An 18,104-nucleotide genomic window follows, 5' to 3' on the forward strand; every position below is an offset into this window, starting at 1 on the left:
GGCACGTACTGCATGGAGCACTGGGTGTTATACGAAAACAGTGGATCGTGGATCACTACATCAAAAACTAATGATGTATTGTATGGTGACTAACATAACATAATAAAATTAAAAAAAAAAAAAGAGTGGGTCACTCAACCGACTGAGTTACCCAGGCGCCCCTGTATTTTTAAAAAATATATATTATTTATTTGAGAGAAAGAGAGAGCAAGAGCAGGGGGAGGAACTGAGGGAGGAGAGAGAGAATCCCAAGCAGACTCCCCACTGAGCTTGGAGCCCAACTTAGGGCTCGATCCCAGGACCCCAAGACCATGACCTGAGCCGGGGAAATCAAGAGTCAGAGCTCAACTGACTGAACCACCCAGGTGCCTCTGTTTTTGTAATTTTTTGGGTAAATACCCAGTAGTTTGATTATGGGATCATAGGGTAGTTCTATTTTTAACTTTCTGAGGAACCTCCATACTGTTTTCCACAATGGCTGCACCAGTTTGCATTCCCACCAACAGCACAAGAGGGGAACATTTAGCATTTATATATTTAGAAATGTTTTTTAAAGTGTCTTTTAAATTATAAGAGCTATGTTTTCTTGAAAAACTTCAAATAATACAAAAAAAAATACAAAAACAAAAACAGGGAAAATTCCCTTAGTTTTCCTCACTGTCATCCATTCTCCAGAGAAAACCACTGTGACAGTTGAGTGTGTCCCTCAGCTATGGTCTGTGCATAAACAGATGTTTATACGTCGTTTTATTTTATTTATTTATTTATTTATTTATTGAGAGGGTGAGAGAGCATGAGGGGCTGGTAGAGAGAGAAGGAGAGAGAGAGAATCTCCAGCAGGCTCCCCGCTGAGTGTGGAGCCTGAGGTGGGGCTTCATCTCACGACCCTGAGATCATGACCTGAACTGAAATCAAGAGTTGGGCACTCAACCAACTGAGCCACCCAGGTGCCCCTATATGTCATTTTAGACACATGGGGTTGTACTACACATGCATTTTTTGCAACCTCCCTTTCTTAGCTAATAGTAGAAGAATGAAAGCTTTTCATATCAACACATGTAGATCTACCTCATTCTTCTAAACGGGTGCATTTTCTATGGGTGTTCCATAATTTAATTTTCCTGTTAATGGACATTTAAGTGGGCTGTAGTAGATACAATATATCTGTATCATTGAGGACTTGCTCAGTACATGTTACATTTTCAAATGGAAGATGAGGGATGCTGGGGAAGGAAAACCCTTTGTAATGATAGTTATAACTGTGACTCACAGCATATAGCATATAGATATATGCATGCACGTGTGTGTCCCTGGCTGTGTAGACACAGTGCTGTCCCTTAACCCACATGACTGAGGGTGACAAGAAAACAGTCAAGTCCAGGCTGGCCATCTTGGTCTGCTGAAAGAGAGCTGCACCTGGCTTGGAGGCCTTCCTGCCTTGCAGCTAAGAAAAGTGTCAGCCATGGGGGAGGCAGTCCCTTTGTACAGAGCATGACAGAGGGTGTGTGTGTGTGGGGGGGATGCCAAGACATGTGAAACCTACCAAGGAGGTTTTGTGACCCCAATGATATTTTTTACAGAATGTGGTGGATTCTCAAGGCAACCACAATGACATCCGCCTCGCAGCAGGTGGGAGAGCAGATGCAATTTGTGAAAATTCTGGGGATGCTTGCTTGCAGTAGGGCCAGGTGTGCAGAGGGCTGGGTGGGGCCTGCTCCTCACTGCCAGGTGAGCTCCCGTGCCGCATGCTGCGGCACTCACGTGGGAGGGCATGAAGGCATGGGAACTCCTGCATTCTGTCAAGCAAGGCCCTTATTTTTAAAAACATCCAGAGAGAGATAAGGTAAGAGAGTAACCAAATTGGCACAGTTTCTGTGCCAAATTTAAGCAAGTCTTTGTTTCTCTTGAGGTGTTTGTTCTTAAAACATGGAAATAAAGTAATCTTAATTTACATGAATTGAAGGCATTCGGAACACATAACCCGGCAGGGCAGTGGTATGAGATTCATCAGGGCTCTGACCTTCGGCTCCTAAGACACTGACTGCAGGTGCAACTTGGAATCAAGGGCCTGCTGCCTCCTCTTGCCAATCCTAGACTGTAGAGACAATACTGTCTCCTTGGAAGGAGTTAGCTTGTTTGGGTCTAGAAAGGCCCTTGAGTTCTAGAGTTAACAGGGCCTTGCTTTATCTCCATGACAAATACCTGTCAATTCCACCCAATTGTGCCACACCCACTTTTTCTGGAGAATGTTTCAATATATAGAAACATTGTCATACTGTATGTCTTTGAGTTGTGTTGATACATATAGATTTAGTTCGTTTATTTTAAATGCTGTATAGTAGTCTTATCTTGTGAATATTCCACAGTTCAGTGGTCCTCAAACCAGAGTATTCATACCCTGTGGGAACAAGGAGTCTGGCTGTCTTTGGGGATACACGTTATTTTAAGGGGCTCATTTCCCAGAACTTCAACTCCCATTTGTTCTCTTTCCTAAGACGGATCTGCCCAGGAGCAAATGTCTGTGTCTAGTCTTCGTGCTGATTCTCTTTCCCCACCTCCCCTTTCATAATCACTCTTCTCTTGCTTTAGAACAAAAAGGCAGACCTGCTACCCTCCTGTTCGTTAATTTGGTGTAATGCCCAGGAGGTGCAACTCTCTGGGGCAACAATCAAAGGGAAACACCCAGATATTTTTCATTTCATGTCCATTCCCTTAGTTGTGAATAAGCATTTCTCCTGAGGAAAATTCCCGAGATCCTGGCAAAGAGGTTGTCTGGGAGAAATGCTGGAGCTGGACCACCTTATGGCCAACTCCTGGCCCTCATCACTTTACTCACCTCTCTCTGTAGAGCTAGAATGCAGAAGCCAGACGGTTATTATGGGATGTGTGCTCATTCCTAGCGTATTCATCAGCACTGCAAAAGGAAACACACTTTCTTTTTTAACACAAGGTCTGATTTGCTAATTGGTTTGACACTGAAGACTGACTTTGCCAATGAGGTTAGTTGGCAGCATTTTTATTTGCAATGAATCAAATGAGGTAAAACCTTAGCTCCAAATTTGTTTTGATGAAAACAAAGTTTAAAGTCTATGATAAAATGAAAACATTAAATTAAAATATTGTTTTGGCAAATTTGTGTTGAAATTAAAAATATTTCTATTTCCCCCAACCCCTTCTAAGTTCATCAGTGAAGGCAGTTGCTTCTAGGTGAGGTAAGAATGGTACAGTTCATAACTACCGAATAGACATTGGTAAAGCCTATTTGAGTCCGCTTCCAGAAACTGAGAAGTGAATAATTCTAAAGATGGTAGTCAATCCACTTACAGGTCAGTGGTTCCCAAGTCTTTGCTTTCAACACAATTGAAAGAAGACCTACTAGAGTTGGCAGCTGTTATGGATTGAATTGTGTGTGTCCCCCTGAAAATCATATGTTGAAGTCCTAACCCCCCAATACCTCAGAAAGTAACCTTATTTGGAGATTGGGTTTTATCGGAGGTAAAGTCAAGTTAAAATGAGGTCACTAGGGTAGATCGTAATCCAGTGTAACTGGTGTCCTTATAAAAAGGGGAAATTTGGACACAAACACATACTCTGGGAGAATGCCATGTGAAAATAAAGGCAGAGATCAGGGTGATGCTTCTATAAGCCAAGCAACCCAAAGATGGCTAGCAACCTGCCAGAAGCTAGGGGAGAGGGACGGCGCAGATTCTTCCTCACAGCCCTCAGAGGGAACTGACTCAGCGCCTTGTCTCAGACTTCTCAGACTGTGAGACAATACATTTCTGTTGTTGAGTCACCTAGTTTGTGGTACTTTGTTACAACAGCCCTAGCAAACTAATACAGCAACTAATAGATCATTAAGATGAACTTCTGATGGTAGCTCACTATCATGGTTTTGTTTTGCAATAAATAAATAAATAAATAAATAAATAAATTTGGGGGGAAAAAGTTAAAAGATGTGGTGACTCTGCTATAACAAAACCAACTATTAATTTATAGGGACAAGATTTCTCAGTGCTTATATTGTATGAAAAAAAAGGTAGGAAAGTAATTGGTGTTGTACCCTGTCTTTTTTAGCAATAAGTAATAGTTTTCTATGGGTTCATTAACTAACTGGGCCCTATCCATCTCTTTAAGAGCTGAATTTTCCCTCAAAGTTATTTTTTTAATAAAAATTCTTATTTTCAGATAATTGTAGGTTGATACTGCAGTTATAAGAAATAATACAGAGATCTCATATACTCTTTAACCAGTATCCCCCCAATGGTAACATCTTGCAACTATCGTACCCTATCACCAAATGCTACTTTTTATGTTTAACCCTTAATTTTCAATGTTCATAATTTATATTATCTTTAAACCATCTACACTACTCATAGCAGTAATGATGGCATAATCTAAATAAATTTTTAATACTTACAAATTCATGGTTACAGGAAATTAAAATTACAATTTATGAAGTATGAAGTAATAGAGAAGTATGATCAATAAAAGGTCTATTATGAAGTAATAGAGAAGTATGATCAATAAAAGGTCTTCAAGCATAAAAACATATCACATTAGAATAAAATTCTAGGCAGGAAGATGGATAGAATTCTAAGTTAGAGAGGACAAAGGAATGATGAAGAATTTCCAAAAGTTAAAGAACTTATTCTTGCTTTTATTTATTTATTTTTAATCTTTTTTTTTTTTTTTTTGACAGAGAGAGACACACAGAGAGAGAGAACACAAGCAGGGGGAGTGGGAGAGGGAGAAGCAGACTTCTCGCCGAGCAGGGAGCCCGATGGGGGCTCGACCCCAGGACCCTGGGATCATTACCTGAGCTGAAGGCAGATGCTTAACGACTGAGCCACCCAGGCGCCCCCTTATTTTTGCTTTTAAAAACAGGTGATGGCTGAAATAAAATTGATATTTATTTACATTCTATCAGAAACAATTAAAAAGAGTGATGTAAAGGTTTTATCTTAAAACATCAATATTTACAACACATTGGAAACTATATATTTTACAACTATTCATGATGAAAAATGCTTGATGTCAAGTTAAAACTGAATAAAGGAGCACACCTATATTCATAGCAGCATTATTCACCATGGTACACTGTGGAAGCAACCCAAGTGCCCCCCCCACAGGTGAAAGGATAAGCAAATGTGGTATATCCACACAATGGAATATTATTCAACTTTAAAAAAAGGAAGGAAGGAAATTTTGACCTATACTACAACATGGATGAACCCTGAGAACCTTATGTTGAGTGACATAAGCCAGTCACAAAAAGACAAGTACCGTATGATGCCACCAACATGAGGTATATCGAGTACTCGAAGTCATAGGACAGAAAGTAGATTGGTAGTTGCCAGGAGCTGAGGGCCCGGGGGATGGAGAGTTATTATTTAATAGGTGCAGAGTTTCAGTTTTGCAAAATAAGAGTTCCGGAGATGAATGGTGGTGATGTCTGTACAATATGAATGTACTTAATACCACTGAACTCTACACTTAGAAGTGGTTAAGATGGTAGATGTTATGTTATATGTATTTTACCACAGTAAAAACGTTTTAAAAAAAAAAGAATGAAGGAGTACATAGTCTTTCGTATTTGGGGGGGATACAAGAGCAATAAGATGTGATGAGAACTGCCACTGTTTATTCGTTCCTTTGTTAATGGATCTTTAGGCTGTTTCTAGTCTTTGCTGTTATAAACAACACTACAGTGAACATCCTGGTAAATATTTCCTACAGTCTATGTACAAGATTTTCCCTAGGGTATCACCTTGGAAGAAGAACAACTTCAAGAGGATATTGACCTTGAGAGCAGTGACTAACTTGGAATATGAGCTTCTCTTCAACCTCCATAGCTATTGGCACATTTTTCTCCAAAGTGATGGTACCAGTTTATCCTCACACCAGCTGTGCCTGAGTTTCCATTTACTCACATGCTTTATATAATTCTTAGTTTTGTCAGTCTTTTCAATTCTGTCACTCTGAATGTCAATTTGTTGGTGCTTAGAGAACCTGATTTATTTCTGACCAGTTGTCCAGTACTAATTTCCACAATAAATGAGACTTTAGCTCCTCTTTTTGTTTCTGGGCTGTCCTGGGTCCTGCTGTACTCACAGTTAAGGCTCTGGCAAAAAATACTCAGTCACAACATAAACCTATAAAAAGGCTCATTTCTCCTTCCTTCTTCCCTCCCTCCCTCCCTCCCCCTCTCTCTTTCTTCCTTTCTCTCTTTCTTTCCTTTTCTTTCTTTCTTTCTTTCTTTCTTTCTTTCTTTCTTTCTTTCTTTCTTTCTTTCTTTCTTTCTTTCTTTCTCTTTCCATCCTTCTTTCTTTGTCTCTCTCTTCCTTCCTTCTCCCTCTCTCTCTTCTTTCTTTCCTCCCTCCTTTCTTCTTTCTTTCTCTTTCTCTTTCTTTCTACAATTTGTTGTCTTGATACAGTGTATCCAAAATAGAAACTTTATTTTTTTAAAGACTTTATTTATTTATTTGGGAGAGAGAACGAGAGAGAGCGCGCAAGCAGGGTGAGGGGCAGAGGGAGGAGCAGGGAGCAAAAAGTCAGTGGAAATGTTTCTTTCTACACAAGATGGTTCAGTCTTTCTTTGGGCGCTGGCGGAGGATCCATGAAGTCACCTCAACTCAACCATAAAGCTTTCACTCCCACGTTCTATACACTGTGACCTTGCCGGCGGGACGCCCCCCGGGCAACTTTCTGAGGGCACCTTAGCGGTTCTCTTCAGGCACCTGGGCGGTGAGCCGTGGAAGCGGGAGGGCGCCGCAATGGAAACATGGCGAGAGAGGAGGGCGATTGTTTCCCCAGCTCCCCACCAACGCCGCAGCGCAGGCGGCAAAGGCTCCGACCGCTCCTGCGGCACCTGACCCCTTTGGAAGCGTTTTCTCCTCGGCGAGCGGGAGGAGGGAGCTGTGAGCGCGGAGAGGGGAAGGCGGAAAAGGCGAGCTGGGGAAGGCGAGCAAAGACCGGGAAACCCCAGGGCTTTGCCCTCGCTCCCTCCGCCTCCAGCCCTCCAGCTTCTCCCCGCTCCGTCTGTTGTGGGGGCGGAATGGAGGGGGTTAGAGGGCTTCTCAGGATGGTCTGCACCTTCTCAGTCCAGCAGGGATGAGAGAAATGAGCTGCCTCTCCATACCTCAGACACCGAGGTGAACTGTCCATCAGGAATGTTCCTACATGTGCCCAGAGGCGGAGCCCTGAAATAGGACCCCGTCTGCCCCATGGCCAGCTTCTCCCTTGGACTGGGGACAATGTTTCCATGGCCCCCCAGGTAGTTGTGCGGTGCAGAGGAGCTACGTGGAGCTGGGGTACGGGTGGGATGTGCAGTTGGTGTCCTGTTTCAGGGGACCTCTTCGAGTTCTGCAGGTCCCCGTGCTGAGAGACGCGCCAGCAGTGGGGACAGGCAAGGAAACACGTGACGCCAGATGGGGGTGCCAGGATGTGGTGGGTGCAGCGAGGACAGGAGCCCAGCCAAAGTCACCATCCTTGGGGGGGCGGGGAGCAGAGAGAGGCTGGGGGAGGGCGACCAGAGCGATGGGCACAGCTGTGCCTTAACCCAGTCTTAAAGGAGGCCAAGTGCAGAGCTGGGGAGCCAGGCTGAAGGCACACATTGTTGCAAAGGCAAGGTGGCCAGAAGCCGCGCAGTGTGTTTGGGGAACCCGCACCAGCCAGGTCCTTTGAGGCAGAGTTGATGATGGAGAGGAGGTGGGGTCATTGTAAGGACTGCAAATCTTCTTCTCTTCTCAGTTGCTCATTCTGCATCATTTTCTGGGCTAACCTTGGCAGAAGTCTAAAATACCCACCCTGGTTGAATCAGAGCCTGAAGCCCTCCCACCATTTCCCACAGAATTCATTTTTCTGTGCACGGCAAGGACCTTAACAGGGCAGCCAGCACATTTCCCACTCTTACCCCGGAAACAGTGGCCCCTAAAGAAAGTCAAGGCCCTGTTTTCTTACAGCATACACAAAAATAAACTAAAAATGGATGAAAGACCTAAATGTGAGACAGGAATCCATCAAAATCCTTGAGGAGAACACAGGCAGCAACCTCTGTGACCTTGGCAGCAACTGTCTAGCTAGACACATCTCCAAAGGCAAGGGAAACAAAAGCGAAAATGAACTATTGGGACTTCATCAAGATCAAATGCTTTTGCACAACAAAGGAAACAGTCAACAAAACCAACAGACAACCGACAGAATGGGAGAAAATATTTGCAAATGTCTTATCAGTTAAAGGTTTAATACCCAAGATCTATAAAGAACTTATAAAACTCCACACCCAAAAACCAAACAATCCAGTCAAGAAATGGGCAGAAGACATGAGCAGACATTTCTCCAAAGAAGACATACAAATGGCCAACAGACAATTGAAAAAATGCTAAACATCACTTATCATCAGGGAAATACAAATCAAAACCACGATGAGAGACCATCTCACACCGATCAGAATGGTTAAAATTAACAAGTCAGGAAACAACAAATGTTGGTTCGGATGCAGAGAAAGAGGAACCCTCCTACACTGCTGGTGGGAATGCAAGCTGGTGCAGTCACTCTGGAAAACAGTATGGAGGTTCCTCAAAAAGTTAAAAATAGGGCTACCCTACGACCCAGCAATTGCACTACTAGGTATTTACCCAAAGGATAAAAATGTAGTGATCTGAAGGGGCACTTGCACCCCAATGTTTATAGCAGCAATGTCCACAATAGCCAAACTATGGAAAGAGCCCAGATGTCCATGGACAGATGAATGGATAAAGAAGATGTGGTATATATGTACAATGGAATACTACTCAGCCATCAAAAAATGAAACCTTGCCATTTACAATGACATGGATAGAACCAAAGGGTATTATGCTAAGCGAAATAAGGCAATCAGAGAAAGACAAGTATCATATGATCTCACTCATATGTGGAATTTAAGAAACAAAACAGAGGATCATAGTGGAAGGGAGGGAAAATAAAATAAGACAAAATCAGAGAGGGAGACCAACCATAAGAGACTCTTAACTGTAGGAAACAAACAGGGTTGCTGGAGGGGAGGTGGGTGGGGGATGGGAGAACTGACATTAAGGAGGGCACTTGATATAATGAGCACTGGGTGTTCAATGCTACTGATGAATCACTGAACTCTACCTCTGAAACTAATAATACACTACATGTTAATTAATTGAATTAAAAAAAAAAAAAAGTCAGGTCCTGGCCTTATGCCCTTGCTCCGGAAGGGCACAGAGCTCAGCGCAACACAGAGGCAGAAACTGAGGTGCCAGAGTAGGCTGGGCAGGACCATGAGGTGGGGGTGGAAAGAGGAATGAGTGCCTCAGGGCCTCTTGCAGGGGAAGGAGAGAGGAGGGATCTAGAATCTAGAGTTGGGAGTGAACTCAAAAAGACCCAATCGAACCCATTTATGTTATAGAAGTTCCAGGAGAGTGAGCATTTTACTACAAGTCACTAAGGAAGGCCTCACTGAGCAGGGACTAACGGCCCAGGACAGACGCTCGCCACGAGGCCCGCCCGTCGCCTACCTTGGATGAAAGCTCAGGGTCACTGGGTCCAGCAGGGGGCGATGTTGCTCTAGTTTTGACCCTGTTGGGGGTTGGGTGGGTGGACGGAGGGAGGTAACCTGAATTCAATCTGCGCCGGATCCCAAGCAAAACTGAAGCAGGTGCAAACTCCCGCGCAGCCACGCGGTGCCCAGGCCAGTTGAACCTCGCCACCTCGCCCCAGTATCCCCCGCTGTAGCTCCCGCGCCTGCCTTTCTCAGGATCGCCACTCCGACTCCCAAGTCCTCTTACGGGCTCCTTCGAGCCCTACTTTTTTTTGGTGACCGGGATTACTACTGGGGAGTGGGGTGGGGTGGAGGGCGGGATTTGTCTTTTTACAGGGGATCAAATGACTAAAGATGGAATTTCTGGCCCAACAGTGGGCGGGGAGATACCTGGGGTGGACTCTTAATCGCCCCCCAATGCTTCAATAGCTACCTTTAGTCTTAAGCCATCTGTGCAATGCCTCGTCCCTGGAAATAGCTAGAATGTCAACGCTTCATCGGTGTGTGTGGGGGAAATCCCCATTTGCAGCACCCCTCTTCTTTGGGCCAGGCTAGGGTTTCTCCGAATTCTCCATCCTGAAAAGGGACCGACTGAAGATTCTGGGCCGTTCCAGGAGCCGGGAGGCCCGGTCGGAGGGCTGACCTGGTCGCTCTCCGGGGGTCCCCTAGCGGGGACCGCTCGGCCGAGGCGCGGAGGGGCTGCGGGCGGGGATCCTCTCGCTCGCGCCTTTGGACCTGCAGCCCCCAGAGGGGCCCTGGACCGGGGGTTGGGGGGAAGAGTAGGAGGAGGGCAGCACAGGGCAGGAAGCGGATGGGGTCAGTGGGGGGAGGGGGGCGCTGGGGGAGTCCTGGCGGCAGGTGGAGCATCCGGTCCCCTGCCTCCCGCGCGGGACGCGGAGGTCGCTGTGCGGAGATGGGTCCCGGCGGCGGGTGCTGGGAGAGGGAAAGCCTCGGAGCACTAAGGTGGGAGGTTCCTTTGGCCTTTTCACCGATATTCCGAGTTTGGTTTTAGTTTACTTGGAAGGCGGTGCTTGGAACCAGAGCCCCTTGGTCAAAATGCGTCATGCTGTGAGCCACTAACAAGTCACTAGGCCCAGTCTGTTTCTTCTGGTGACAGGAATCCTCATTTTTGATTATTCACGTGGATCCAGAGCTGATTAGACCCAGGGGGGCAGGGGGTGCAGTGTAGCGGGGGGCGGCTGCACTGAATTTGTGGCTCGGCAGATCCCTGAATCTCTCTCTGCCTCAGATGTATACAATCAGTACAAAGTTTTGCCTTTGGGCTAAAAATATTTTGGAAAATAGAAAATAGAAAAGAAAAGGAAAAATAATCACCCATGGTGCCAATATGTAACTATAGTCACGCTCAATAGTTTTTTTTTTAATATTATTATATTTTGTCCTTTTTTGTTCTAAGCCTATACTGATGTATTTTTTAAATTTTTTTCTATCACTGTCATCGTATTTTCTATTCAGGTTTCCAGCCTGCTTTTAAAAATTCTTATGCCATACACATTTCTTTTATAACATGTTTGTCATGAATATCACCTGATATCTGCATAATAGTCTGCTCATATTTTGTCCAATTAGCCCCAATTAGTTGGACATTTAGATTGTGTCTACTTTTTCATTATAATACAGTGATTTCTAAATAGCATGTGATTTCTTTTTTTAAATTATTTTTTCTAAATAGTATGTAATTTCAATTTTTATTTCTTAATTACCTCTAGAGTTCTTAAAAGGGGTTAACAATTATTTAATTGGATAGATTTATTTTTAATTTTATTGTCCTGTGGTCTGAGAATGTGGCCCATATTTAAGTTTTCTGGAATTTTTTGAGCTTTTGATTGGTGATTGATTTTGTAAATTACTTTAAGCATAGTGTTGAATGAATGAGTACAAAATTCTATATATTAGATCAAGCTTAGTAAAATACGTTATCCATACCTACTATGTCCTTTATTTTTATCTATTTGATCTGCTAATTTCTGAAAGAACTGGAAGTTTTCAAACTATGTGGATTTACCATTTCCTTTTTATATTTCTAACAGTTTGTGCTTCACATATTTTACTTATTTGTTAAAATGTTTTCCAGCTTTATTGAGACATAACTGACATATAACATTGTGTAAGTTTAAGGTGTACAATATGATGATCTGATATATGTATGTATTGTGAAATGATTATCACAATAAGAAGAGTTAACACATCCATCACCTCACATAGTTACATTTTTTTCGCCTCTGTGTGTGAGTTGAGAACATTTAAGATTTACTCTTAGCAACTTTCTTTTTTTTTTTTAAAAGATTTTATTTATTTATTTATTTGACAGAGAAAGAGAGATAGCAAGAGCAGGAACACAAGAAGGGGGAGTGGGAGAGGGAGAAGCAGGCTTCCCACAGAGCAGGAAGCCCGATGTGGGGCTCAATCCCAGGACCCTGGGATCATGACCTGAGCTGAAGGCAGACGCTTAACAACTGAGCCACCCAGGCGCCCCTTACTCTTAGCAACTTTCAAACATACAACAGTATTGTTGATTATATTCACCATGCTGTACATCACATCCCCAAAACTTACTCATCTTATAACTGGATGTTTGTTTCTGTTGGCCATTTTATTTCCATATTTTAAAGTGATGTTATGAAGTGTACGAGGACAAACAAATAAACAAATTGGCATATATATCTTTTTTTGGCTTTTAAATTATTTTCCTGGGGCACCTGGGTGGCTCAGTTGGTGGAGCAGCTGCCTTCAACTCAGGTCATGATCTGAGGGTCCTCGGTTGGAGCCCCGAGTCGGGCTTCCTGCTCAGTGTGGAGTCTGCTTGAGATTCTCTCTCCCTCTGCCCCTCCCCACCGCTTGTTCTCTCTCTCTCTCTCTCAAATGAATAAATAAAGTCTTTAAAAAAAAAACAAAAAAAATTTATTTTCTTGGTCTGGATTTTTGGAGGGAAATGACGTTGAAAGCCAAACTGGCCTCTGAAGGACTTGACAAATGCACACGGTTGGCTACCACATGGGAGTGCTTGCTTCATTGAACTCTGGTCCATAGCAGGTGTCAAATTAACAAAACCAAAAGCAGGACAGTTTTATTTTTGAGATAAGAAATGGGATACTTCTAAAAAATTCGCTTTGATTTTTATTGAAGTTGCCTTTTTTCCCCCTGCAAGTCTGATGATCATTGAATTTTCTCTGTCGTATGTGGGTTGTTTGTTCTTGTCCTTTTGTACTTCTGTTTTCTGACTTGTAATGTGAGGAGGTTAATCTCTTTTAAGTCTTACATCCTAGGAATTATGCTTATGTTTATTCTCCTGCAAAACACCTATTGAAAAAGAAAAAAATCCAGCCCATCAAACCAGATACCATGAATTCTCCCTCTCACTCTGCTGCCCCTGGTCCTGAGCAGAACTTTCAGTGTGACACACAAAGCAGGTAGGGGTACTGTGGAGCCTCAAGCTTATACAATCAAGGTGTGTGTGTGTGTGTGTGTGTGTTGCTTTAAAAACATTTTTTTTAGAGTGGTGAGTTCTTAGGGTAATTGGGCTGAAATATGGGGGAAAGTGATGTCTAGTGAGATTACATGATTTTCCTGGTATTGATAGATTCCTGTTTCATTGTCCCCAAGATAAAGGGAGTTTGATGGAGACGGAGGGGAAAGTAAGGTGTAGGAAGCTGGAGTCTTTTGCTTTTTTCCGGGACTAACCAGATGAGGAATGGCCCAGTCTGTCATATACAAGTAGCCCCATCCATTTATAGTATACCTTCAGTGTCCTTTTACTGTCCATGTGATCAGTAGAGATGACCCTTCTTTCATTTCTGATATTAGTAATTAGTGTCTTCTCCCTTTCTTTCTTGGTTAGCCTGGCGAGCAATTTATCAATTTTATTGATCTTTCCTAAGGACCAGCTTTTAGCTTTATTGATTTTCTCTATTGTTTCCCTGTTTTCCATTTCATTGATTTCTGCTCTCATTTTTCTTTTTTTTCTGCTTGTTTGAGGCTTAAATTCCTCTTCTTTCTCTCATTTCTTAAGATGGAAGCTTAAGTTATTGATTTTAGATCTTCCTTCCTTTTTAATACAGGCATTTAATGCTGTAAATTTCCCTCAAAGCACTGCTTTTGCTGCATCCCAAACATTTTGGTAAGTTGTGTTTTCATTTTCATTTAGTTCCAAATATTTTTAAATTTCTTTTGAGATTTATTCTTTGACCCACGTGTTATTAAGAATTTTGTTGTTTAATCTCCAAATATTTAGGGATTTTCCAGATATCTTTCTGTTACTGATTTCTAGCTTAATTTCATTGTAATCTGAGACCATACTTTGTATTATTTCTATTCCTTTAAATTTGTTAGGGTCTGTATTATGGCTCAGAATGTGGTCTGTTTTGGGAAATATTCTGTGTGAGCTTAGGAAAAAATTGTATTCTGCTGTTGTTTGATGGGGTATTCTATAAATGTCAACTAAATCAAGTTTGTTAATAGTACTGTTCATGTCGATTAACTCATTACTGATTTTCTGTCTGCTAGACCTATCAATTGCTTAGAGAAGGATTTGAGATACCCAACAATAATAGTGGATTTGTCTCTTTCTCTTTGCAGTCAGGCCAGTTTTTGTCTCAGAGATTCTGACACTCTGTTGTTAGGTGCATACATGTTGGATTGTTAAGTCTTCTCAGAGAATGGAACTCTTTAACATTATGTAACGCCCCTTTTTAATCCTGATACTTTTTCTTGTTGTGAAGTCTGCCCTATCTGAAATTAATATATCTATAAAAGAAACACCTTTCTTTTGATAAGCATTAACATGATACAGCTTCTCCCATCCTTCTGCAACCCATCTGAGACTTTACCTTTAGGCTTCTTGTAGACGATATATGGTTGGATCTTGTTTTTTATATCCTGACGATCTGTCTTTTAGTTGGTGTATTTAGACCATTGCCATTGAAAGTGATTATTGGTGTGGTTAGATTAATATCTATCGTATTTGTAACTCTTTTTACTTGTTGCCTTGTGCTATCCATATAAATAACTACTTCTCAATGTTTTTCCAGCATACGCCTGAGCAACATTGTGACTGGCTATGTGTGCAGCAAAATGTGCTTCCTCACAGCTGTACACAATGAGGAAGTTATAAAAACACTCATGAAGCCCTGCTTATAGAGTGAATTTTTGGAGAAAACCCACCGTTCATCAATGCGGCGGTGGGAATTTAGATTACGGTTCACTGACCTAAAGGAATACCATGTAACAGTTAAAAGTAAGTCTATACATTCATATGTTCTGGAATAAAACAAATTCTAACATATATTAAGTGAAAAATGAGTTGCAGAACAATATATACATTATGATTCTTTTATATAAAAGTTATGTGTGTGCATGTGGGTGTGTGCATGTGTATGAATGCACAGAAAACGCTGTGATATTATGCCAGCTGATGTGGTGATGGTGGATTTGGGAAACAACTATTAGTTACGAGTAGCAAACTATTAGTTTTTCTGACAAAATCGTATTGATAGTATTTTTATTAAACTTTAAAACAATGAAAGGAGATTAAAGGTGCTTTTCCTCAGGAGGTCACATGACGTAAGCAACTTCCTCTAACCTCAGCACTTGGGCTGCTCATCTGAAGTGAGTGAACCATCCCCGTGGTGGTCCCGGGGCCAGGGCTGCAGGAGCAACAATGTCCCCAAGCACTTTCCAATTCCAGCGCTGCCCTTTTCCCCATCCTTTAGGACTCTGGGCAAATTTATTAAAGGTGGACACTCTGTAGGTCACCAGGAGAGGGGTCACAGCTCACCAGGGCAGAACTAGAGTCGCCTAGGATTTGGGGTGGGGGTGGGGTGCTGGAACATCCTGATGGGACGGGGAGGGAATCCGGTGAAAATGTGAAAGATCCACTCATGTGGACCTGCACTTCTTGCCTCTGATTCTCGGGGACCCTGGGGCCAAGCAGCTTTGGTGAGGTCACAGCATGGCTGTACTTTGCAGGTAGGCATCATGAGACGGGGATTACTGAAATGCCTTCCCCTCGAGGCCCTGCAAAGGACAGGAGGGCTCAATACATGCCCCAAATGGGCAACAGGCTATGAGGTACTTGCTAAGGATGAGGGATGATTTACTCTGTGACTCAGTTAACCAGTTCCATGCAATGTCACCTTCCACGGAAGGAGCCAGGATTGTAGCACTCCACAAGCCTGGGGAAACAAGAGGATTGACCCTCAATTAATTTAGGACCCGAAGCCAGAAAAGACAGTTTCTGTTTCTTCTGAATTCTCCTCAAAAGGAGGAAATCACACACACTGAATCACTTATTGTGATTATGCCCTCAAAGTAAGCTAGTTCATCTCATTTGGGAGAGTAGGGTGAGGATTTTACCCCTCCCTCTCGGGTGTCATCATGGGTTTCATCCTGTGGTTAGTCAAGGTGAATTTCAGTAGTGTGTGACCTGCAGTTTAGTTCCCTGACATTTGGGATCAAGGGTATAAGGGTGTATACGTGCAAGAGACATCCTCATGCTTTCTTTTTTAAAAAATTTTTTAAAGGTTTTATTTATTAATTTATCAGAGAGAGAGAGAGAAAGAGAGCACAGAGGAGGAGGGGCAGAGGGAGAAGCAGGCTCCCCGCTGAGCAAGGAGCCCGATGTGGGGCTCAATCCCAGGACCCTGGGATCATGACCTGAGCCGAAGGCAGACGCTGAACCAACTGAATCACCCAGGTGCCCCAAGACATCCTCATGCTTTTAAAATTTCTCCCAGCTGAGTTGTGAGGTGGGTTGGTCTTGTCATCTCAGGCTGGAAGACAAGCCAGTCTGTCCCAGATGTTAGTGAGCTTGTTCTGATGGAAATGTCCTCTCCGAGATACACCATATTAGACACAAAGACACAGCTTCAAGATGTCAGTGTTCCCCAGTTACCATACAGGGTCCGTGTACTCTAATCTCAACTATTCTTAACAGAATGACTATAAACATTCATGTGGAAGTCTAAAGGAGCACAAAAAGCTGAGATAATTTCACTGAAGGGTAAGGGGAGAACCCGTTTTTCCAAATATCAGGATTTATAAACTGTAGTAATTTTAATAGTAATAAACTGATAGAAGAGAGTAGAAGGCCCAGAAGAAATATATATGAAAATGTTGGGGGTGGCTGTACACATCAGTGGGTAAAAGATTTAGTCACAGTGCTGTGACCACTGGCTTTCCTTGGGAAAAATATAAAATTTGACCCCTATCTCCAATCATTTGCAAAAATATATTCCAGATGGAGTGGAGGCTAAATGGGAAAATAAATGCTTTAAAACTTTTTGAAGAAAAATATTTTTATGACATAGGATAAGGGCAAGATTTGTTGATCAAGACATAAAAACACAAACCATAAATGTCTGACAGTATATTACCACATTAAAATTTAAAAAAAGAATGTGGGACAAAAACTAGTAAATACAAAGTTCAAGGACAGATCTCAGATTAAGAGAAAATATTTGCAGTGCATAGAAGCAACAGAGTATCATGATCCATAATATATAAGACTATTACAAATTAAAAAGAAAAAGACACGTGACTCAATTAAAAATGAACAAAGGACATGCATCAACCATTATCCATATAAAAAGACCCTAAACCTTAAGTGAATAAGGGAAATGCAAATTAAAACAACTAATATCATTTTATACCCAGATTAGCAAAAATTAACAAGACAAATCATATCAAGCATGAGGAGAGGGCCAAAGAGCTCTTATGCAGTGTTGATGGGACTGTAAATTGGTACATCCACTTTGGAGACAATTCAGCAATATCTAGCAAAAATGAAGCTACTGACCATTTCCTCCAACTCACCCTCCCTCTCCGACCCCAGCACCTGCACTTTCAGGTTCGTCACTCAGAGAAACTTCGAAGTATAAGAATGTTCATGGAGATAACAAAGAGCAGAAACTGGAAACTTGTAATAATAAAAATTGGAATAAAGTTAAATATCAAATAATAAAGGAATGGATAAATAAATGGTGATAAGTTAAATAACAAAGTAAGTGAACTAGATCACAGGCATCAACACAGATAAATCTCAAAAATGTGCCATTCAACAAAAGAAGCAAATTTCTAAAGTGTACATACAATCTGACATCATTTATAAAACATAAAATCACATGCAAAATAATGCTCTTATTATTTCTTATCATCATTATTTATAAATACATACTTATATAATAAACGTATTGTGATAAGGTTGGGGCCAGGTGGAACTCACAAACTTGGGATGCGGATTGCTTTGGCGGTGAGTGGTAGTGGAGGGTGGAATGGGGTGAAGTAAGTATTAATATTTTGTATCTTGAAATAAAGAACTGAAGAAAATTTGGCGAAATGTTAAATTGTATAAATCTGACAGTGGGTATCTGGGCATCTATTGTATGACTTTCATTACTTTTCTTTATATATTTAATAATTCAAAACAAAATATTTAAAACTTCTGTCCTCTTTGGAAGGTTAATAGACTAATCATGTAATGAGTATCTGCTGTGTTCAAGGCACTGTTTAAAGTACTAGAATTTCCAAGTTAATGAAA

The 18,104-nt window shown here is 42.0% G+C and overlaps 1 protein-coding gene and 1 long non-coding RNA gene across 3 annotated transcripts in view; one reads left to right on the forward strand and one right to left on the reverse strand.

Annotated features, from left to right (window-relative positions):
* The window catches only part of LOC145715925 (uncharacterized), an 18,534-nt gene extending 3,172 nt beyond the window's left edge, over positions 1–15,362 (forward strand). Inside the window, exons 3-4 of one of the 2 annotated variants that reach the window (XR_014138212.1) lie at positions 13,630–13,688; positions 14,599–15,362. This is a non-coding gene — a long non-coding RNA (uncharacterized LOC145715925). Of the gene's footprint in view, positions 1–4,702; positions 6,162–13,629; positions 13,689–14,598 lie in introns of those variants that run through there. The other variant, XR_014138213.1, reaches the window with a different exon arrangement.
* CD8A (CD8 subunit alpha) overlaps positions 1–18,104 on the reverse strand; it is a 35,339-nt gene that overhangs the window by 9,519 nt on the left and 7,716 nt on the right. The window lies entirely within an intron of this gene.

The sequence above is a fragment of the Leptonychotes weddellii genome, chromosome 10, assembly GCF_054177405.1.
Source record: "Leptonychotes weddellii isolate Sample4059 chromosome 10, ASM5417740v2, whole genome shotgun sequence".
Classification (NCBI taxonomy): domain Eukaryota; kingdom Metazoa; phylum Chordata; class Mammalia; order Carnivora; family Phocidae; genus Leptonychotes; species Leptonychotes weddellii.